General features: G+C 38.9%; 1 pseudogene; it reads left to right on the top strand.

Annotated features, from left to right (window-relative positions):
- The first annotated feature begins 1,980 nt into the window (after positions 1–1,980).
- LOC101546095 (guanylate-binding protein 6-like) lies at positions 1,981–21,437 on the top strand (annotated as a pseudogene).
- Positions 21,438–25,408: the final 3,971 nt, after the last annotated feature.

Genomic DNA, 25,408 nt, shown 5'->3' with positions numbered 1-25,408 from the left:
ATTAAACACTGGTCCCATACTTTTACTTTTATTACATCTGTCATTATCTTTGTAAACTGTGGTGAGGTGAGGTGACCTATGCCCGCAGTCAAAATGCCCCAGAAACTGTCTTTTGTTAACCCTAAAAGTATGAGTAGCTTGTATAATCATGAACTGTTACTGGAAACTATTGTTTAACTATTTCCTGACCACTGTTACCCAAGACACCCTTGGTGTTTGCCAAAACACCTTTGTTTAGTAACTAAGCAAGATTCTTTTCTGAAACAGTAAGGCATATACTGCTTATGTAATCAAACCCTATATAAACTGCTTGCACTTGAAGGTCAGGGTTGCTATTAAGAGATCACCTTGTGGGTGAGATAGTTTACTCCAGTATACCGGAATAAAACTCCTCTGCTTTTGCATTATTGTCTTTGTGTTTCTGTTTGTGTTGCTGCTTGGGAACCCATAGTCCTGGGCTCAACAGTATCAACGAAGCTGTGGACCTTCCGGGGTCTCTCCTGACATGATGTGTTCTGAGCAACACTGGATGTTCATTAACCCAAATTCTCTATAAATTTTTGAAAATGCTCTATTTAGCAAGCACAATTAATGAAATTATTTTCCGTTGGTGATATTTCAACTTTCAAATACTCTCCCTTTCTAGACTTTGGAGATGAGGTTTTAATCTCCCACTGTGATCCTGTGATTATTCCCTTGGCAACCAGACTCCCCTGTCTGATTATCAAGGGGCTTTCTAAAATAATCTAATTAGCATAAACTTAAAGATGGTGGAAAGGGCACTTATTACAAAAAAAAAAAAGCACTCCCTTTACCTTGAAAACTCTATAGGTATTTCAGAAACTAAGAACAAGTGAAAAAAAATACTCCTATCATTCTTATCACTTAGAAATTACAAGGTTTTAAAGAAATGATGTGTAAAGAACCAGGGACAAAACCCCATGTGGTGTATATTTGTGTATTGCAAATCTCAATAGCATACTCCGTGATGTCAAACAGATTAGTCTCTCTGAGCTTTACTAAGACCCATGATTTCTTCTTTCTTGATACCAAAGTAGGGTAAACAGAGTCTAGTTCTTATAGCCATGTAAATTAGTTGTTTAAGTGTATTGTAGTCTTCTTCCTCCAGCTTGCAGTAAGGAACTGGGAACTGGATTCTTGCTTTATTGAACTATGCTTTCACTAGCCATCTCCCAACCTTATTATCTATGGTCTGTTAGTGTTGTAGAGATCGTGATGTTGTGCAGCCATATTCACTCCAGGAATTCAAGAGTTTCTTAAGGGAGTGGTACATCTGGAGTTAGTTTATAACTGAGTGGTGAATATGGGGTATGGACATAATGACCAGGGCTTGCAGAAGTTCTAGGAATGGGGTGACGTAGCCCATTCTGGCTCAAAGAAAAGCTGGAGATTTCAATAAAAAATAGGTAAACCTGAGTTTTTACAGCATATTAATTTCTGGGTGAGGCTGGGACCTGAGATAGTGGAGTCCATGAGGGGCCATGGTGGCGAGTTTGGAATTGGGAGCAGTTAGCTGCTGGAGTTCTGGTTGAGTGGGCACTCGGCTGACTTGTCACTCTCCAGGGTGTTCCATACATCTCATTCATTCATGGGTGTCTATGAAATTTTTCCCAGCTTGCTTATCTCTTCCACGATATATTTATGAGTCTGTGTCAAGGTTGTTAAACAAGCTTACATGGGGACAGCACCAGAGGTGGCTTGTGGGTGTGACTAATAGGGCAAATTTTTGGAGAATAATGGCCTCTACACCATCACTAATAGCATCAGATTGAGGAGGAATGATAAAACAATCTCTCTTATAGTCTGCAAATTTTAGTTTACATTTTATCTGAAAGAAATTCTGACATAGTCACAAATTGAAGTGTTATTTGATAACAAAACACAGAAAATAACATGTTACTCTTTGGTCTATTGTAGGTTCTCCTTGGTTTGCAGATTTTCATGGCATCTGTACCCAAAATGATGAACCCTATATGTCTCGTGGAAAATAAGAATGAAAAATTGTCAGTGAACTGGGAAACTCTAGAGATTCTGCAGAAGATTTCTCAGCCAGTGGTGGTGTAGCCATTGTAGAACTGTATCGTACTGGCAAATCCTACCTGATGAATTGTCTTTCAGGGCAGAAACAAGGTGAGTAATATACTGAGTCATGAATCAATTGCTTTTCTTTATATAAACTCTGTGCATGTATATACACTTTAAATATATGTAAATTTATATACATTTGTTTGTATATATTAAAAATATAGTTAAATAGATAAACTTTCATATTTTCAACCTTGGTCACATAAAAGAAGAAACTAACTCCTCCCAGTTGAACAAGGATTCAACTACAATTTTCAGTGTTTAACTGAAACTCAATTTTGTGCCCACTTTACCTTTTCTCCCAACAAGAAAAATGTCTCCCCAATTACTGAATTTGAATCTTCACCTGCTCAGCCTCCAGGCTCTTCCAATTGTGTATAAATATACATATGCCTTCTCTTGAGGCATACAGTATCTCTATGTGAATTATTCCCACCAGTACACAGATACAATATAAACTTCCTTTTCTAATTTTGTTATTCTAATTACTCTATGCAATCTCTCTTTCCTTGGCTTTAAAACACGTCTTCATTTATGCTACTCTTGTAATGGTTATCACTATCTTACATTTTGTCTGATCATTGATACATCTTTGCCTATGCCATGAGCGCTTGTGTAGCACCATTCTAAAAGTTAAAGTTTTCCCTTTGGAAAACTTACATAATGTTGTTCATTCTGAGGAAATCAAGAGAACACCATCCAGCATGCTGATCTCTTTACATAGCTTCCTAAGCTAATTTTTTTGTGTCCTCTGATTACATACTTGACTTACTGCTACCATGTTATGCCTTTATCTCTCATCATGCAGGTTTTCCTCTGGATTCAACAGTGCAATCTAAAACCAAGGGTATCTGGATGTGGTGTCTTCCCCACTCCTCCAAGCCAGATCAATTCCTCATCCTGCTGGACACTGAGGGTTTGGGAGATGTGGAAAAGGTATGGCAGAAAGTCACAGATAGTTTTTTTTCACTTTTATTATTCCTCCTCAGGATTTTTAATTTAACCATTATGCTCTATCTTTAGACTTCTGAAACCTAGGTCTTATAAATGAATAAATTTGGGTTTAGTTGAATTTTTCTTCTAGGTAAGACAAGATAGGTTGTTATAGTAGATTAAGACAATTACTTTTCATTGGCAGTAAATAAATTTTTTTATTAAATTTGTTTAGTGATCATTGAGCATAGGAATTCCAGGCCTCTGAGCTCTCATATATTGTGTTAATATATGAAATTATTTAATTGTTTTCTTTTTAACTTACATTGAGTCACATATGTAGTATCTGAAACTTTGAATCTCTGTATTTCTGTACAAAAAGCTAGAAATTTTATATATTGAAGTGATACATCAAACACTGATACAGTGATTTTGACAGAATAATTTTACTTGTCATAATTCTAACAACTTCCTATACCAATTGATAACTAAAGATATATGGTATGGGGAAATAAGTCATGAATAGATGGCCCCCACTTTTAACCCTCTAAAAATTCTCATGTAGAGTCTCAAAGACATAAATTTTGCCTGGTAACTTTGCGTAAGAAACTGTTCACATTGTTTATATAAAAAGTTTTCTGGATTATGCCATAATTTATACAAACAAGTTAGGTCTTGGCAGCCTAGACTATGTTTTCAATATTTAGTGTTTATTTCAGGACCTACTCACTGTTCAAATCAAATTTAATAACTGTTTTATTGCAAATTTCTCTATATGTTAACATTCATAATCTTATTTCTGTTAATCTTTATATCTGCTGCATCACCTTCATTTCTTTCCTTCTACCCTCTAATCATTCTTGAACACTCAAGAACTAATCAGTGCTGTAGTGATAGTAGAGTGGGTAGGGCATTTGTCTTGCACACAACTTACCAGGGGTTTGATCCCCCCACATCCCATATTGTCCTCAGAGTACTACTAAGAGTAATTTCTGAGTGCAGAGCCAGAGCCAAGAGTAACCACAAAGCATTGTCAGTGTGACCCCCACCCCCGTCCCCACAAAAAAAAATTTTAAATAGCCTGTAATATCAGAAGCCCTTTCTCAAACTCACAGAGATGTGCTTTATTTTACTTGTCTGTCTGTTTGGGCCAAAGCAACACTCCGCAGAAGGAGGGGACCCTTGAATAAGTATCAAATATTTGGTGTTTTTAGTTCTATGCAAAGGATTGAGGTACTGAGAATGTGGTGCTGTTCAAGCTCTGTGGTGTTGAGGACCACCCTGGATGTTCTTGAGTGCCTCCAGGTCTGCACTTGGTAGTGCCAGGAAACTTTAGAACTACAGGGGGTAATACTAGGGGTGGAGCCAGACATACAATGCCAGAGATTTAGTCAGGATCATACAAGGCAAGTCATGTACTTTAACCCTGTATTCTCAGGTCAAGAATTGTTCTTTTTTGGATGACATTTAAATGAATTTTTATAAAACTCTTAGATTACACCCACCTGTGCTCAGGGCTTATCATGGCTCTGCACTCAGGGATCACTGCTGGAGGGACTTGGGGGACCATATGCCAAACTGAGAATTAAATCCAGGTTGGCTGCATGGAAGGCAAGTGCCTCAACCATTGTACTCTCTCTCCAGACTCCATTTTAATTTATTTTAAAGCTAGAAGTCCTGCCATTATGTCCATTGTTATATGTAAAATCATTATTGAAATTATATTTTTATTATGGATATTTATCTTATCAATATCTTCTGAATATTTGTCATTGCTTTGACAATGTTTTCTTGAAAATAACTATTGTCATTTTAACATAGTTATTTGGAATTAAAAATCCATGGGAAATCACATGCCTTTCTAGAAACATTTATTAATTAATATAAATTGAAAGCCTAGTAAAGTCTTCCTTGGTATATTTTACGCAGACAAAGGTTACTAAATATGAGTACAATGAGGTTGTTCTAAGAGTCATTCTTAAATAACTAATTATACACCGTGTGTAAGTTTTTCTATATATATTATAGTTTTGTGGTTGTTTGTTATTTTGGTTTTAGGCAGTGCTCACAGTTTCCTCCTGGCTCTGTGCACAGGGATGATTCCTAGTGGGCCTGGGAGACCATATGGAATGCCAGGGGTCAAACTTTGGTAAACCACATATAAGAATATTTTCCTACCTGCTATACTGTCTCTCTAAACCTATTATGTTTCCATCCAATTGAAAACAAGAGGGGCTGGAGCAATAGCACAGGGGGTAGGGAGTTTGCCTTGCAGGAAGCCGACCCGGGTTCGATTCCCAGCATCCCATATGATCCCCTGAGCACCGCCAGGGGTGATTCCTGAGTGCAGAGCCAGGAAGAAACCCCTGTGTATTGCCGGGTGTGACCCAAAAAGGAAAAAAAAAAGAAAAAAGAAAACAAGAAAAATCTATGATGTTTAGAATAGTTTATTTATGAAAGTATTAAAATCACAGGACACTTCTTATACTTGGCACAGTTGATATTTTCATTTATGTTTGTCTTCACACCTATTTATTTGCATGGAGAATGGATTAAATAAAGTACAAATAAAAGAATGATTGGCTAAGAGTTTGATTGGACTTCCAAAAAGTAGTTGCTAATGCTTCATTATAAATCTATATTCCAGGAGGATCCTAAGAATGACTCGTGGATCTTTGCCTTGGCTATACTTCTGTGCAGCAACTTTGTCTACAACAGTGTGGGCACCATCAATCACCAGGCCCTGGAGAAGCTGCAGTATCCTTCCAGTAAACTACCCCCAAGGTCCTTGTGCGCTTGAATGGAGACATTCGGTTTCTCTTTCCTTGTCCCTGGAACAGGAAAGGTGGAGGAGGGGACTTTGGTCAAAGGAGTGCACATAATCTTTTAAAAATTATTATTAGATAAATGAATAGGCTGTTGATGTGATTTTCTTTTCCTGAACTAAGTTTTAGTTATGTGACAGAGCTCACAGAACTCATTAAGGAAAGTCTTCCACTGGGCCTGATGGAGTCGAAGGTTCTGCAGAATTTGTGGGTTTCTTTCCATACTTTATCTGGGCTGTCCCTGATTTCACTCTGGAGCTGAAAATAGATGGTCACCTTGTCACAGAAGATGTATACCTGGAAAATGCCTTGAAACTGAGTCGAAGTAAGAGTTCATTGCTTGGAAAGTGGATGGCCCAATAGAGTGTGGGAGATACTTAACCCTGCCATTTTGAGATTTGCATTAATTTTCGAGAATAGGTAGAATTATGTGAAGAAGCAGTAGGAACTTGAGTTAAAATTCATTAAGAGAAAAAAATAAACTTGGGTTAAATCCCATGTAAATTATATGTTCCTGCATACCCCACCAGGAGAGATCTCTGAGCACAGAGCCTGGAGTAAAGTAAGCCCTGAGTAATACCAGGTAAGACCCAAATCAGACCCCTCCAAAAAAAAAAGAAAATAAAAATAAAATTACATAGATTAAAACAACTCAAACTTATTTTATTCTTACACACTTTAAAATTTAATACTTAGGTAACTATGTGTACTAATGTTTCTAAAGATCTAAGACTTTGTTTTCTGCCTTTCTTGAGGAAAAACACCGACAAAATCTTGTCAGCCATTAAAATAACAATTGAACCAAAAAACATTTGTACACATGTATTACTCAAGGAGAAAAATAAGATTTTAATGATATGGTATTATTTTCAAAATAATTTTACACTATAAAAATATATACAAGATATATACCTAATATTTCTGATAATTATTATATCCTTATACTTTTTTAAAATTTCAGGGCCACACCCAGTGTTGCTCAGATTTATTGTTGGTGCTGCACTCATAGATCATTCCTATCAGGTCCAGGAGTTTTTATGGGATGGCAGTGATAAAAGCAAGACGGTCTGCATGCAAAGCGTGCATCCCACATGCTGTACCATTGCTATGGACAATCCTTAAATTTTCAGTGCCATATGCTTCTCTTCAAAAATATTAAACAATTCTATTCTTAACAGGAAACAAGTATATTTATTTAATAAGGTTCTTGTAGAAAAGTATTCAATGTAATGAACTTATTAAGACATTTAAAGCTGCAGTAAGCAATTTAGGATAAAATAAATAGCACATTATTCACTGTATCACTGTCATCCCGTTGTTCATTGGTTTACTCGAGCATGCACCAGTATCGTCTCCATTCGTCCCAGCCCTGAGATTTTAGCAGCCTCTCCTTACTCATTTTTCCCAATGGTTGAAAGCTTTTTTGGGGATCAGAAGAACAAGACTGTAATTGTTAGTGTATTTGGCATATCAAATACACCACAAGGAGCTTGCCAGGCTCTTCCGAAACAGCACATTATTAAATTAATAAATCCCATTATTTAATGGATCATATTTGCAGAAAGGTATATTTCAGGAAAATTGTATTTCAGTTCTGATCTCTTCATATTATTTTAACAGTTCTATTTATGCTTTTTTGAAGACATTTATTGAAATCAATTATCAGAAGAGCAACATGTCAGTTCAACTCTATTTTCTACCTCATAGAGGTAGACATTTTAGTGATATTTATTATTCAAGAGATTTTGCTGAAAATTATATTGAATTTATTTGTTTTCAGCATCAAACTAATATTTTTAAATAGCTACTATATTTTTAAAAATATTCAGAATATTGCTTCAATATGCTTCATTTGTGTTTTAGTTCTTGAGTCAAAATTTAATTCTCATAGTATCAATTAGAGTGATTGCTACATCTGACTTTTCCTTTCTTTAAACCATTGGTTCGTTCAGCATCTAACAGAAAAACTAACAGCATGTTGAGGTTTGGACGACCAACCCTAGGTTTCTTTTACTGAATCAGATGTATCGCCAAATTTCTTTGCGTAGTTGTCTTATTAGTACACATTATCCTCGTAAAGAAATATTGAATGTCTATGTTCAAGGGGGTTTAAGCATACAGATGGCAGGATACAAAAAATATATATCACGCACACAAATTTTCAGCTCAATTCCCCCCTAGACTATTCTTACTGAAGTATATATAATTCTTCTTCTTCAAGCAGAAACCCTCAAATTGAAAGATCCAATTCTGCCAGAGAGTGTACTAGGAATTTCTTTCCAAAAAGGAAGTGTTTTGTCTTTAATTGGCCAATACATGACAAAGATTTTCTAGCCAATACTGAGAATGTGCCTGAAAACCAACTGGATCCCCAGTTTCTGGAACAAACCAAAAAATTCTATTCATATATATTCACCAATGCAAGAACCAAGACGCTCAAAGAGGGAGTCATTGTCAGGAAAGGTGAGTCTCTTTTTTTTTTTTCATTTGTAGGAGGTCCAAGGGGCTGAAGTGATAGCACAGCGAATAGGGCATTTACCTTGCACTCGGTTGATCCTGGTTCATTTCCTTTGACCCTCTCGGAGAGCCCGGCAAGCTACCTGTGGTGTATATCCCAAAAGCAGTTACAACAAGTATCACAATGGAGACATTACTGGTGCCTGCTGGAGCAAATTGATGAGCAACTGGATGAAAGTGTAATACAGTGTGATGAGGTCCAACATGTGGAGAACATGCTTTGTAATGTATTCAGAGCATTTTTATTCTATATGGAAATCTGAATCTATGGGGATTCCTACTAACTGAACAAACTTACATAGGTTATATTTATCACACTTTTGAGCTTTGTAACAACTCTTTTAATGGTATGCTATGTCACATAGCTGTAGTTTTCACTCATTCAAAGCTTCTTACATTAATGCTAAACTTGGTGACCAGATATGAAAAACATATACTAGCTTCTAAAGAGACCTTAAAATTTTAGAATTTTTATAAATGTAATTTAAACTAAATGTTTGGTATATTTTGCTTTTAATTTCTTCAGAAAAAGGTACATTTACCGGATATACCTTAGTATTTTGGATGAAGGTAATCTTTTCAGGAACGCAGACTTCAAAATGTCCCACCTCCAAGAAATGTCAATATGAAAACAAAAGTGAAGATAAATTAGGAATACCTGTTTGTGTGTTAAATGATTAGAAACATAGTGTCCAGATCTTGATTCCTGTTCAATGATAATCTGGTATTTGTAAAATTTGCAGCTTATTAACTAATCTTCAGGAAAGAATCCTTTGACATACAATTCTGAATATTATATGCCATTGAGTGACAGCTTGATGTTCATCTCTTCAATTTCCTGCATCATTTGCTTACTTAGGTCTGTCTACTCTGGTGGTGACCTACATGGATACCACCAGCAGTGGAGCAGTTCCTTGTTTGGAGAATGCAATGACAACACTAGGGCAGTTTTAGAACTCAACTGCAGTGCAGAAGAGTTTTGGCAGATGTAGATAAAAAGGAACTGACGTTGGTGAGCCCCATGGATAACTTATGTAAGGCGGCGAGGAAACAGTCACTTTCTCCCGGTCTGCCTCAGCCACCGGCGACCAGCTGGAAAGGCTGGAACTGATAGTCGGCAATGCGCCCCTGCACAGACTCAGTCCTACACCTTACTGAGGGTTACAGATTCTTGTTTTGTCTCACAGAAAAGAATTTCAGGACTAGATGATTAGTGAAGTACAACAATTTTTATTTGGAGGGCTTTAGGAAGGGGAAGGAGGGAGTACAAAGGGAGACAGTAACGTGCTCAAGAGAGGACATGGGCTTCCCCAAAAGTCGAGAGTCTTGACACACACCCCAGCATTAGGTAGAATAGCATGAAAGTACACATCAAAGAGGGGAGGTGTTGATGCCCATATACTAGGGTGTCATGTGTGCTCAGCCCTGTGGGCACAACTAGCACAAGGACTTGAGCAGCATGTACCCGTACTTCCTTTGTTCAAGGTGGTTTTTATATGTTTTTTCTCAAGCTTCCCCATGTGAGGCTTCTAGGTAGGTAAGAGTCCCTTGCTAGGCTGGTTACCAAGGGGGTTGAGTTGGGAGTGGTAGATAGCCTTCTTTGAAATTTTTTTTCTGGCATTTTGTTCCTGCTGGAACTTCTCTCAGAGGGGCTTCCAGCCTTCTCTGGGTCTGTTCCTGGTGCCAAGTGAGGGTCTTATCAGGTTTTGGTTCCTGTGTTTGCAACCTTGGTCCTTTTGGTTTTATTACTTCCTAGGAATTCCATTGCTATGGGCCCTTCCCTGTCTACTTGCCTACATCAGAATCACGGCACTTTGTCAGTGGGAATGTAAATTGAGGGACCTGCTATGGAAAATGGTATGAGAATTCCCTAAGAAATAAAAACGGAATAAAAATATTTGAGTAAATACTTCCTAGGCAATTATGTAAAGAATATAAAAACACAAATTCAAAATATTATTTCCACTTCTGTGTTGCATCACCAGTATTCATGGCAGAGTCAAATCAAGGATCAATCTGTATGCCATCAACAGAAGAGTAAATAAAAACACTGATGAACATAAATATATATACATATATGTACATATATAAATATATACACACAAAGTGATATAACCAATAAATGAGGACCTGCTGCTAAAAAAATCATATCATACTTTTAGGACCAAATGAATGGATTTTGCTAATAATGCCATGTGCAATAAGTAAGGAAGACAAAGATAATTATCAGTAATTTCATTCATAAATGCAATATGCATCACTAAAGCAACCCCCCTAGAATCAGGGGAAACATTAGTGGCTATAAAAGGGAAACAGAAATTTGCATTTAGAAAATGTGAGTAGTGGCATTGTTTTGGTCGTAGGACTCTGAAATGACTCTGGAACTTTCATGGTGGTTGCAGTGACATACATGTAAGATACGGTGAGAGGCAAATGTGTGAAATTCCATAACACTGTAAATCAATTATAAGCCAATAAATTAATTGCTAATGTTTTTATGAAGATAGGTGCATAACTGCCTTTATACAAATTTAAATGGAAATATTTAAAGTGCTCTAAAAATCACCTTATCACTGTCACTGTCATTCCATTGATCATTGATTTGCTCAAGTGGACGCCAGTAATGTCTCCATTCACCCTAGTCCTGCGATTTTAGCAGCCTCTCTTTAATCATTTTTCCAGCAGTGCCACATTGGAGGCTCTTTCAAGGTAAGGGAAATGAGACCCATCAGTGTTACCATATTTGGCATATCAAATATACCACAGAGAGTTTGCCAGGCTCTGCTGTGCTGGCAGGATGATCTTGGTACCTTGCCAGGTTCTCCAAGAGGAAAAACTAGGCTATAAGAGGTCTGGGAGCTTTTTTTATAGTCTCTGGATCTTGGTCATTGATGGGATTACACACTGTGCTGGGGGCAGTTTGTGGGTGTGGCTGTCAAGCTACTGGAAAATGGGGGATCTGGGTGGAGAAGGCCCAGTCCCGATCCGAGCAGGTTTGGAGATCTCAGCCCCAGTTCCCACACACTTGGGTTCCTCTGCCGGTTCCTTCATGTGTGAGCTTCATCTGAATGTGTGGAGAGGGGCCTTGAGCATGGCTGTGACTGGGTTATGGAGGTATTCAGCTGCCGGGGCTCTGTTCGGGGCTGGGAAGGACAATCAACCCACCCCCCTTCAAGGGGCCCTGGTGAAGACAGCCAGGCACCCAGGCACGGAGGCAAGAGACTCTGCCACTCTAAAAATACTGAGAATTATACGTAATGGTACAAAAAAGAACCATATCTACTTCAGGGCTGTACAAAATAACTTGTGAAGTTAATGATGGATGGAGAAATAGGTTGGGATGGGAGATGTGTGCTGAAAGCAGACTAAGGACCAAACATAATGGTCTCTCAGTATTTATATTGCAAAACATAATGCCAAAAGTAGAGAATAAGATGGAATACGCCTGCTACAGAGGCAGGGTGTGGGGTGGGGTGGGATGGGGTTGGCAGGAGGGATACTGGGAACATTGGTGGTGGAAATGAGCACTGGTGGAGGGATGGATGTTGATCATTGTATGACTGAAACTAAATCATGAAAGCTTTATAACTGTGAGGAACTAAAGCTAATACCATGACAGTCTTCACTAATGAAAAGGCAGCATAGGCCTGAATTCACTGGCACTTCAGCAGTTCTTTCTGGGAACAAAAAGCCTTTTTTCCCCCCCAGAAGTATCTAGAGATACCACAGGGTGCCTAAAACCGAAACTTCCCAGGCCACAGCTAATCAGGAGCACCTTGCCAGGAAATCACAGCACAGGTGGTCTCCCAAGATTACATGCACAAGCTAGTAAGGCTAAGGTTGAATGTAGCCTATCATGTAGCACTGCACACTTCAAATTTTAAAGGTCAGCCTGTCCTGTAATAACGTTGTTTAAGTTCCCGAGCTTCTTGCTGTAAACCTTATATAAGCCTTGTTCCCTAAGTGCTAAGGTCTCTCAGCTTCCACTCATTGCGTCAGTGCCAACTGGGAGACCAAGCTTGAGCTTGCAATAAAGACCCTTGTGTGTTTGCATCGAAGTTGACTCCTTGGTGGTTTTTGAAAAACTGAGTCATGGGTGTAACAACTGTATTTCACAGTGATTTAATAATTTTTTAATTACTTATGATCTATGTAAAATATTTTCTTGACAGATAATATATTATTCATTTGATGTTTCCTCCAGAAGAGCAATAACTCAGTGGGTAGGGTGTTTTCCTTGCATGTGACCAACCCAGGTTCGATTCCTCTACCCCTCCAGGAGAGCCTGACAAGTTATCGAGAGTATCTCACCTGCAAGGCAGAGCCTTGAAAGCCACCCGTGGCATATTCGATATGCCAAAAACAGTAACAAGTCTCCCTTGGATTTGTTTGGTACCCGCTCAAACAAATCGATGAGTAATGGGAGGACTGTGATACAGTGATACAGTTCTCTCCAGTATTTGACTGTGTTCTTGAATCTATCTGTCCATAAAACTTCATTATTGGCAAAATTTCAACATGTGAATATGTATGATCAAGTGTTCTCTTTTTTTTATCCATTTTGTTAAATAGAAATTTGTCCATTTCACATAAATTATCAAATATGTTGGTAGAAAGTTGTTAATAACATGTCTTTGTAAGTTTCCCAATTTGTGCAGAATATCTCATTATAAATTCATTTTCAAATCTGACATTTGTGGTTTCTGTTTTCTACACACTTTTCTGACCATTCTCACTCACTGATTCTCTATGTTTTATAAGCATAAAATATGCATTTATTTTAAATATTTATATAGAAATTATATATACATATATGTACACAACCCTCAAATTTAACGTCTTTTAAAATTTTATAAATTGCCTGTTCGTTCTTAATTTTTAGTGTTTTTATTTGCTACACATTACATTTTACTTTGTCTTCTTTTGATTTAGCACAAATGTTTGGCTTAGTGATTTTAGCCCATTTTATTTTATGAAACCCTAAAATTACAATTATTACTGTAATCATTATTTTAGTTGCATTGTTAAAATATTGCATTTTCAAGACATTTCCTTTTGGGTGGTCATGCCCAGCTGGGCTTATGGCTACTGCCTGGCTCTGTGCTCAGAGGTCACTCCTGGCTGTGCTCAGGGGACCATACATGGTTCTGGGGATCAAACTGAGGTGGGCTGTGTGCAAAACAAGCTTCCCACATGCTGTACTATTGCTCTAGCCCATCATGATATTTTCTGATTTACCTTTGTGATTTCACCTTTTCCTCTAATTTATATGTGTGCTTACTAAATTCTGAATATTTGACATTTATGCAGAATAAAAAGTGAACTGATTTAATCTAATTTTATACAGACATTGTACGGTATTATTTCATGTGGTTTTCTTAATAGTACAAATTATGTATATTATTTTTACTTTGCATTATTTTGATCCTTTGAGAACTATTGGTAATCATTTTCTGTTCCAAATTATGGTTTTTATTCATGAAATATATGTCCATTCTGCAGTTTGACCAGTGAAATTTTAACCAAGGTCATTCAACATATAAAAGTATATTTGGATTATATAATAATAATGCCTGCCTCCTCATTAATATTTGGAAGGTAGCAGAGTAGTTTGCTAGGAAGGAAGTACTGGTGGATGGATGAGTTTGAAAATGAATTTATTTAATATAACCATAAATATTAATTATTAATTGTCTTTGTTTCTAATTCTGCATCATCCTATGTGGTTGAGCAAGTGTCTGGCAAGCTTGAGATCTTGTGTTCCATTGGAAACTTCTCCACAGGCCCTGTTGTGATCCTGCATTCGATCCGGCAGTTGGGGATCCCTGGAGAACCTCGGTGTGCACTGCCACAAAGTGTGTGTGACTCCCGGTGAGCACAGCAAGAAGGGGGAAGAGAGAGGAAAATGAAGACTAAAATTTAATTTAGCTCAAAATTAAAATTAAGTATTTTTTAGTTTAATTTTAAAACAATAGAATCACTTTGGGACATCTTCTTACAAGAATAATGTGAATGCATGCCAACATATAATATTGTTATATTTTGTGTGATCTCAGGGAAAGTCCGAAATATACAGCATACATTTTCACATGCTTCTTTCCTCTCCTTGAACTTTTTTCTCTTGTGAGAAGTGAGAAGGAGAGAAGAGAGAGAAGTTAGAAATATCTTTAACTTTCTCCCTGCTGTTCTCTAAACACGCTCTAAAATGACTTGAGACCTAATAGAACCCCCAGTCGACAAAATGCAAGGCAAACGCCCTGCCTGCTGCACTATCCTCCAGCTCGAGATCTAACAAATATATCAAATTAAGAGGCTTCTGCACCTCAAAAAAAGCTATGAAAAGAATAAAAATACATCCCAGAATCAGGGAGATAATATTTTCCACCATTCATATGACAAAGGATTAATGTCCAAGATATATTATGTACTTTTAAACCTTAACAAACACATCAAGGAACCTCATCAAAAATGAGAAGAGATGAACAGACACTTCCTTAAAGATTATGTACAGAAGACAAGTAGCAATATAAAAAAAACAGGCCTTATCATTTATCATCAGGAAAATGCAAATCAAAACAGCTATGACATGTCATCTCACACCAGTGAGATTGGAACATATAAAATGACAAAACAACCAGTGTTAATATAGATGTGGGAAAAAAGGAATCCTTAATACATGTTGGTGGTAATGTTAATTGGTTCAACCTCTATGGATAAATGGACATTTTGAAAAAGACTAAGATTTAAGTTTCCATAAATCATAGAAGTTCCACTTTTCGGCATCTACCTCCAAGGGCTCAAAAACACTATCTGAAAAAGACATTTGTGTTCCTATGTTTATTGCAGCTCTATTCACATTAGCCAAAATATGGGGGGAAAGCCACGTGTCCAAGAACATATACATAATGGAGTAATCCTTGACCATAAGAAAAGATTAAATCATGGAATTTGCTGCTACTTGGATGGATCTAGAGGACAGCATGAGAGAGGTAAAAGTAGAGGGACAGATACAAAACGAACTCTTTTATGTGGGATATAAAGAAACTCAGTAGGGGGCTAGCAAAGGGCTGAAGGTAACAGATCCTGAAAGTCAGTGTACAGAATTGTGCTTACCATGGGAGTTTGGGGTCAGTAGAGGCAGGGGTCGTCAAGACACTGGGGGAGGGAAGAGGACACTTTGGTGATATGTGTAGAGTTCGGATTGTTAGGATAGTTTATGTATGGAACTCCATCACAGTAGTAATATAAATCGTGGTGTCTCAGTAAAAATTGCAATGGGGGCAGAGGCCAATTACGGCACTAAACTATGTATATTTTTTGGGTTGTGTAGGGAAAACTATCATGAAAACTAGTAGCACTGGTTTCTTCTGAGGAGTACCAGTGAGGATGTGAAATGACGGGAGGGTGACAAAGTTTCTATTGCACATTTATTATTATGAATTTTTGTGTATTTGGGGACCATTCCTGGGCATGCTCGGGGCTTACTCCTGGCTCTGTGCTCAGTAACCATGCTTGGCCGGGCTGTGGGGTCTTGGGCTTTGAACCTGATTTGGATATGAGGAAGGCAAGTGCTCTACCTTCTGTACTTTCTCTCTGGCCCCATTACTGTGAATTTTATAAAGAAAACTTGTACTGGGCTACTGATTAAGCTCCTTAATGGCCATAATCCTGGAGACACACAAACAATTCTAGGAACCGAATGGCTCTTGGCAGAAATGACTCCAGACTTTGTATTAGGTTCCTTCACTGTCCACCCCAGGGGGGAGCAGGTGATGTCCCTCCACCCACTGCTTGGGAAGCCTTGCGGCCACCATATTCCAAAACTCATTGGAAATTCCAGGTAATGGCCAGAAGTGATGACACATGCAGAGCCTCACGGGATAGGGGAGGGTCCAGTCCTTCTCCTCCCACACTCCGATGGGACCCTGAGATGCTGCCCACGAGAGAAAACTTGTACCATCTGTTATGAAATTAGAATAGAACTGTAAACTACATTAAAATAAAAAATGTTAATACAGTGTGAAATTGACAATCAGGTAACAAAGTGCTCATTATTCTTAAAAGTCACTTTAGCTAGTTTTAACCGGAGGGTTGAAGGCTAAGAATCAGAATACCAGGAAGCACAAAATTTGCATGTTTATCTTGTATTCCTTTTGATCTCAGGTTTTAATCCCAAGATTTTCTTTAAAATAAATTGTTAAGCTTCCAGTGACTATTGAAATCTCAACGAGAGTGTCCTCTATTTTCTACCTTTGTGTTTTCACTTTAAGATGTTAGAAGAAAGATTATTAAAAACAGGAACTGGTGCTAGTAAGAGGGACCCCCGCATCTGGGAAGTCTCAGCAGAGGCATTTCTGCCATATGCCAGAGTAGTGTGACTACAGAACTAGACTCTGCTAGTGTTGGAGTTCAGAGACCCTGAAACAAGGAGGTCAGGTGTTGGCATTTAAGTCAGAACCAAACTGTGCAGTGACATCGGGGAGCAAGGGTGAAGTGACAAGCTGCGGGGCCTAACCATGGAGACTAGACAATGACTAGAACATGGTCAGCAAGAATAAGGGGGCACAATCAATAGAACAAGGGTACTTTATAATCTCTCGGAAGAGAGCATAAAATGAGATGCTAGAGCCAGGCCGCTGGACCCTACGTCAGGATGTTTCATTCGGGCCAACCTATAAACCTAGATGTTTCATTCAGGTGGATGAGTTCCCCTCCCACCTGAAAAAGACCAGCTCTGGCAGCCAAAAATCTCCAGAACTCAACCACCATGCTCACTACTACTCTCCACATGTCCAGGGAGCCACAGCCATGAGTGTATCTAGTCCTATTGCAGGGAGCAGCTTTATAAGCCTGGCTCTTATTTCCTAGTCAGACAGCCTGGCTCTCCTGATTCAAACAGAGGCTTGTAGCAAGGTTGTCACTATGGTTGCCATTTGTTTCCCAATAGCCTATGCCTCTAACAAAAGGACATGTCAATCTGCATTTGTATGTGGGTCCAGACAACATTTCCTCCCAGCAGAGAGGTGTAAGTAGTAAGCTGCTAGTAGAATAAACTCTCTCTTCCTCCTTCTTGCTGCTTTCTGGCTCTGCGTCTGTTCATTATGCTGAGTCTCCTCCTCAGCCCCACAGAGGGTCCTCCCTGCTGGATAGGACAGGACCCCCACATCCTATAAAACATCTCATACTTTACACCACCAATGTACCAAGAGTAACACACCACATTTGATTGGGATTAAAGTAGAAGGCTACCAACATTAGGGGGGAATATATTTATACAGATATAAATATAAACACACAAGTCTCAACCTTTAACAACATGTTTCTAATCTCGTATAGAAGGGCTTAATGGCTCCTGGGTAAAATTTAATAATCTTCACATGCTTTTCTCCAAGAAATTTTTTGGGTCTCATTTTTAGTGGATTATTCATAACAAGCAATCCAAAATAAATTATTTTGGTTCTGCTTTGGGGACAGCGTTTGGGGTTCAGGATCGAAATATGGTGGTGGGAAGGTATAATGGTGGTGGGATTGGTGTTTGAATATTAAATGGAATCAAATATTGTGAACAACTTTGTAAAAATAAAATATAAAAGAATAATTTATAAGTAGGATATTGATTTATGTCCAAATAAAATATTACAGACCCTGATACTGATCTGAGCTCCTTTTAGAAGTCAAACCCTCACATGGATGAGAAGTCAGATCCTCCAGAAAATCTGGATCAGTCAGATTTAGTCAGATCATCTAGAAAAAATGATCCTAGAACTTCAGGATATATATATATATATATACATATATATATATATATATAATGAAAATGTTTCCTTCATCACTTTTTTTTATTTCCTCCAGATCATGGGACTGAATATAGGAATACCAATGTGAGGTTTGCTTGGAAAAAATGGTGACCAAGACAAAATAATAATCGGCTGATGAGACAGCAGCATTCCTGGAACCAGAGATCACCATGCCCCTAGCACAGAGGACAGGACTTATGGGTCACCTGGCACCAGGAGTCACTAGGCTGAATTCCATGTGTCCTCACCATCAACAGATAATGGGATCAATCGCACTGGTTCCACTAGTCTTGGTTCTCTTTTCCTACCCAAGACAACTTAAAGACCCCTCTAAGTCTTTCCCAGGGTTCAGCTCTACCCAGCCTCACCCAAGGTTTGTAGAATCCACCTGGGAGCACCCCCCTCCAATAAATTTCTCCTTTTTCCTTCACTTTACTTGTCTCTGTCTCTGACTGTGTGGGCTGAGGTCACAGACCTATTAACCAAAACATTTAAGAATTCAGCTCAAAATCCAACTCATTGACATCTTGATTATGGATAGATTCAGGTGCCTGTTAAAGTAGGGAGGCAAAGTTCCCAGCAAGAATTGCAGCTTTTGCCAAGGTACATCAAACTGGAATTTTGCAACAATTTCCAGTTAGATAATGAGGTTCATCTTAGGACAGGTACTGTTTTTCTGTGCCTCCCATAGGCGGATGTTTAAGCATGTTTATGCTAAGCAAATAGTTGCTGTATAACCAAAATAATGACGCAAACTTGTATCAGGAAACCTTTACTGTTTTGGCAGAACAACAGTATTCAAGCTGCGTTTTTTAAAAATCACTATTAACTACATGAATAATGAATTTGACAATCCAAAAATTAATTATTGCTGTCATCATCATTTGCAATAAACCCACCTATATTTTCTTCACTGACCAGCATGTTTTTGAAAAGATTTAAAAGAGACCAATGCTAAAATCAGCACTTGACTGCAAGGAAATGGTTTAACTGTCTCTTTGATCCAACCAAGTGATAAGCATTTTCACATATTTGTCTCAGCTGAATAGAAAGTTTTCTGATCTGCCAAGATAAAGTCACTGCTATGTGAAAAGGAGTTTCTGACAATAAAATTGAAATTGAAACTAAACTTATGCAAAGATACCAATTCTAGGAAATCATCTGTTTTTCTGTCAAAAGAGCAAAGCTAGAAAGAAAATATGGTAGATGAAACATTTGTCTTGCAGCTGCCAACTGCATTCTACAAATTGACAACACAGAAATAAATCATGTACATATGGGTGTTCCTCCTGTAACCAGGATTTATAGGTTCAGAATCCTACAGATGGATGGAATTACTAAGTACCACCTCTCACCATTAGAAATGATCATGATTCTTAGTGATCCACTAGCAAAATTTTTGTATCCTGTTCTCACGACTTTATGTTCTGCGGGTCTAGAGATCTTTTTCCTAAAGAAACAAAGACTTTTCCAAAAGAAAGAAAAAATTCCACTGAATCAAAAATAAAGATGGGAACCCTGTCAATCTGGGTCTCCTCCTTCTGAATCAATAGCAAACTGAGACGTTGTCCAAGTACTGTCCAAGGTGAGTATTGTCCGGGGTGAGCTGAATATTGTCCAAGGTGACTGATTCTGATTACAGGGAATAAAAGGACTACCACTTAAAAAATGGTGGCATGAAAAAGTATGTGTGTAATAGAGTTTATATATCTCTCAGTAGTACCAATTTCTGTGAATAAGATCAATGAAAAACCTCAATGACCACACTACTAATAGAGGTAGGAGTACTAATAGAATAAACCCTTAAGAAATGAGGTTTTCAGGAGCTGGAGCAATAACACAGTGGGTAGGATGTTTGCCTTGCACGTGGCCAAACCAAGTTTTATTCTCAGCAACCCATATGGTCCCCTGAGCACTCCAGGGGTAATTCTTGAGTGCAGAGCCAGGAGTAAGTCAGGTGTGACCAAAAAGAAAAAAAAAAGTTTTCAGTAACCCCAAGGATACAGAGCTATGACCAGCTGAGGTTTTTGTTGAAGGTAAAAGGAATATATAATGAATAGTAGAAATATCTTAGTTGCAAATATACAAATAGAAAAGAAAGAAATGCTATGTCTACTAAATTGACCAGAAGGTGGACTTGAGATGATTATTGAGATGATTATTTTGGTGTCACTTTTACTGATCACAGAGTAACCAAATTGAACATTATTTTTGGGTGAATCTGAGAAGATGCTGACAGATGAGACTAGCGTCTGAATCGAACTCAGTTGTGTAGATTATCTTCTCCAATAAAAATAGGCGTTATTCTATCCACTAGAGACATGAACAAAACAAAACAATGGAAGGACAAATTTATCCTTTATTCTCTAATTCCCTAGTTTTGGGGTATAAAACTCATTTTGCATCACACCACTGAAATTTTTGGGCCTCCATCTGACAAAGACTAGATTGTGAAACATTTTAATCTCTGTAATTTCATGAGTCAAACTGTCATCATAAGCACATGTCTTATTGTTTCTCTTTTTCTGGATAACATTAATACATCTTTTACATCTTCCAGAAGGAAAATCAGATCAAATAGGTGAGTTATTATAATTCTTTGTAAGACACTTCGTTGGTTTTCCAGGATTATGTAAGATTATTCCTAGTCTTTTTTTGATCCCTTGCCCCATGCCATTTGCTGTCCTGGTCAAGAAGGCACCTGATTTTTTTGGTGCGGGGAGGGGGGCTAGATTTTATAGGAAAACTGAGTCTTTGTTTTTTCTTATCAAAGGATCAGAGGATTACCGTTTGTTTGTCAAAGATGTCCTCTTATTTTAGGGCCTATTTCTATTGCTAAGATTAATATCTAACATTCCACTTTGGCTGGTGGGGAATGTTTGTTCATTTATTTAGGTTCAATATTTGACCATCTGCCCAGGTACTGCCTGCTACATTTTAGTCTCCTGTGAGCACAAAGCCTGGGGCAGAATTTATGGGCCTGGGAAACTGGAAACTGCCTCAGTTGTTGAAGGATATTGAAGGAATGCTTAAAATATAGAATGGGGACAGCTTAAAATGTAAATAGAGCACCTCACAACAGCTAGTGAAGGGAATTGAGGCTTCCTCTCTTATTACTGACTAGTTTGTCTTTGGGGTGACCCTCAAGGCCAGTAGCCTAACAGCAATTTACCCTTTTAACTTTCCTTTGCTCTTAGGCAACATGGGTGAGAACCTCTATCATCCTGCCCCCTTCCAAAACACAGGGGAGAGCGCCTAAGGGGAATTAACTGGCCTGTGGTTATTTAGGTTAATATTTAGGTTACATATTTGACCTTTACAGGTTTGTTATCTCCATCCCTCAGTCTTTTGTTTGCACTATTTATCTGACTGGTTACCTCTCCTATTGGCACAATTTCAAATGAATTTCTGCCTTTCCTAGATTATCTCATGTCTCTCTTCTCTCTACCTAGCCCACAACCTCCACCTCAGCTGCAATAATATTACAGGGGCTTAGGCATATTGTCAACCTCATCTCAATTCTGGGCACCTCTAGAGCATTGTGGAATGTTGCCCTAGAGGCCATCACTCTGCACCACAGGACTTGTTCTGTTCTGGTTGCTTCCCTCACCACAGGTCCCAAGCAGCACCTCATCATGTGCCCTCACAATGAATGACAGGCCTGATTGGCAGAGAACCAACAGTATGGGGTGTGTGTGTGTGTGTGTGTGTGTGTGTGTGTGTGTGTGTGTGTGTGTGTTGGGGGGAGTGGTCATAGGACTCTCTGAACATCTTTTTCTAGGCCCATCAAAATAAAATAAATATTTTTTAAAGTTGATAATACAGACATTCACTGTAACGGTGGGCTAACACTGACTTCTCATAACCTTGAAGACATTTTGGAGTTTACCATGAATGTTCTTCAACTTCTCTCCACTAATAATGTATCATCATTTGAGGAATCAGATAGGTAGGAGGTCCTCTGTTAGTGAATTCCTGGGAAGTTATAAAACCAAAATGCGATTCAAAGACATTTCTCTGTGACTTATATTAAAGTAGCCAGAGCACCACAAAGGCCAGAGCACCTTGTGGATATTGGAAATGAGAGTCCTATAATACTTTAATTGGCAGTGGTCAGCACTAAAACGGCTGGACACCTTCTAGAGAGAAGTTCTAGTGGGAACAAAGGTTGTGAAAATGAGCACAGGTTCTAATGTGAAGCAGAGAGGAGAGAGATGGCCACTTTTTCCCTATCCACCTCTGCCATTCTGGGACTGGCTGGGAAGTCAAGGACTGACAAAGTCTGTGATAAGTCCCTGCGGGGTATGGACCAGAGTCCTGCCAGCCCCACTAAGTAGCAGTCAAGCTACACCAGACGTCCACTTGGTTTGCTCGGCGCAGGAGCTAATCCCACCACCAAATTTCTTCACGTAGCCATAGACTCAGGCTGGAGTGACGAATTGCTCTTTGCAGGAAAGGAAATGCAGGAAAGGAAAACCAGTCATAGGCTTTTCCTGTCCTTTCCTTTTTTTCAGGAAGGAATTTCAGGAGAAAATGAGCAGTGAAGTTAAAATGATTTTTATTTGGAGGTTTTTAGGAAAGGAAAGGAGTAAGTGGGGAAAAGAGAGGGACAGAGGAAGGAGAGAGAGAGTGAAACATGCTCAAGAAATAAGGTTGGCTCCTGCAAAAGTGGAGAGAGCCCCAGCACACATATCAAGAAGGGAGATGCAGGTGGCACATGTAGCACATGTACTCAGGTACCATGTGCACTTGGTCACATGGACATAAGCAACACATAAGTTCGCCTTTGCAAGCGTGTCCTTTATTCATTCAAGTTGGCTTTTATGAGTTTTCTCCAAGGTGCCCATGTTAGGGCTTTCTACCTAGATCAGAGTCCAATGCTAGGGCAGTTGCCAACGGGGTAGAGTTGGGATGGTCTTCTTTGAAACTCCTTTTCTTGACCTTTATTCCTGCTGGAACTGCTCTTAGAAGGTGGGTTCTGTCTTTGGTCTGGTTAGCTCTAGTTTAAAGGTCTTATCAGACCTTAGTTTCTGAGCTCACAAGGTGGGTCTAGGCAACCTTAGGGATAGATGGTTATTACTTCCCAGGAATTCCATCGCCCTGGGGACCCATCTCTGTCTAGCTTAATATATGAGTAAGACATGAAGGTGAATCACTAAACGTTTAAAGCCCTTCTGTGACAAGACCCAGGTGTCAAGAAAGCTACCTAGAAAGCCCCAAAGGAAGCAGATTTGGAGAAAATTTATAAAATTTGCAAAGGCAAGTGGCACAGTTTCCCAATCTAGAGGTGGGGGATGTGTGCTCACATATCCACTAGGACTGTATTATTTCTTCCTTATACTTTACTAAGTGCCTTCAGTGTCTGTCCTCTGGAGAAACCGTGTTGTCTCTTGAATATGCTGCTCTCTCTTTCTGTCCTCATAGTCTTTAAACAAAGATATTTTATTTCACTTTTCAACTCCTCTTGAAATTCTTTTTGAGGGAAAGAAAAGAATCCATAAAATCCCTAAGTAGGAGCTAGAGCTAATTTTTCTTTCCTGAAGAAACGTCCCTCATTCGAGCCTGAGTTCCACTGCTTGAGAGAAATCAGCTGATAGCTATTGGCTGTCACACCATGCAAATCAAGTGTGACACAGGCTCAGTCTGACTACTGTTGTTAAGTAGAGCAAATGGAACTCAAGCATCTACACCATGCAGTGATCCCTGAAGACTGTCTTAACCCTGACTCACCCAAGCACTTCCCTGGGTGATCTAGGTGGGTAGTGGAGTCACTGTCACTCTGTCACTGTCATCCCTTTGCTCATCGATTTGTTCTAGTGGGCACCAGTAACGTCTCTCATTGAGAGACTTATTGTTACTGTTTTTGGCATATCCAATATACACGGGTAGCTTGCCAGCCTCTGCCGCTCGGGCTTGATACTCTCGGTAGCTTGCCAGGCTCTCCGAGAGGGGTGGAAGCATCGAACTCAGGTCAGCTTCGTGAAAGGCAAACACCCAACCGCTGTGCTATCACTCCAGCCCCCAGGGTAGTGGGGTAAAATAGTAAATTATTTTCTCAAGGTTACCACCTCCCTTCTCCCCACTTCACAAAAGTCACCCACAATAGACTCAAACCAAGTGCCTTCAGCCCAACCAGCAGGCAACACTTCACTGTGTTCATTTAGAAATTCCCTTTGTGTAGATCTTTGTACTCATTAAGTTTTCTTCTGATCTCAGTTTCCAGCAGGGACTTTTAATGCTTTTCAGCTTTCATTTTCTATTTCCTTTATAAATTTCAAGCTACTCCCCAAGGGAACTCAGGGTGATTTTGAAATAATATCCTTCAGAAACTACCCCTAGCCCTCCTACTGTTTGGTTATAAAGTTAAAAAGAGAGTTAAATGTTGATTTTATTTTCAAGTACTTTGGAAGTACTAGAAGATCTCTGCTACTGCTTTCATAGTTAAGGTAGGATTGGGGGCACGAGTGGGGAGATATTGCTGAGATCAATATGTTTCAAAACATTCTATTCAAGCTAGTGTGCAGGTTGCAGGTGAACCTGAAATACCAGACTAATGATAAAATATTACGACATTGTCATAAAGGCAGCAGAAGTCATTAAACCCAGTATACTTACTGCTGAGCTAAACATTAAAATTTGTGAATATAAAAACAACAGTTTGCCGTGTCTTTTTTTTACCCCAATGAAAATGCATTTTTTTCTTTTTTCTTTTTTATTAGTGAATCACGATGAGGTACAGTTACAGACTTACAAACTTTCATGCTTATGTTTCAGTCATACAATGCTTGGATACCCTTCCCTCCACCAGTGCCCATTCTCTATCACCAATTATCCCAATATCGCTCCAAACCTTTCCAACCCATTCTTCTACTCCCACCCCATCCTGCCTCTCTGGCAGGGCATTCCTTTTAATTCTCTCTCTACTTTTGGGTGTTGTGGTAGGCAGTAGAGGTACTGAGTGGCCATCGTGTTCTATCTATAGTCTATTTTTAGCACTCATCTCCCATCCCAAGCGGGTCCTCCAGACACCCTTTAGCTGGTGTTCCCTTCTCTATCTGAGCTGCCTTTTCCCCCTGCATGTGAGGCCAACTTCCAAGCCATGGAGCAAACCTCCTGGTCCTTATCTCCACTATTCTTGGGTGTTAGTCTCCCATTCTGTTACTTTATATTCCAAAGATGAGTGCAATCTTTCTATGTCTGTCTTTCTTTTTCTGACTTATTTCACTTATC

This window comes from Sorex araneus, chromosome 5, assembly GCF_027595985.1.
Source record: "Sorex araneus isolate mSorAra2 chromosome 5, mSorAra2.pri, whole genome shotgun sequence".
NCBI classification, from domain to species: domain Eukaryota; kingdom Metazoa; phylum Chordata; class Mammalia; order Eulipotyphla; family Soricidae; genus Sorex; species Sorex araneus.
Note: the sequence above shows the minus strand (reverse complement) of the source record. Positions and strands in the feature narration are given on the sequence as shown.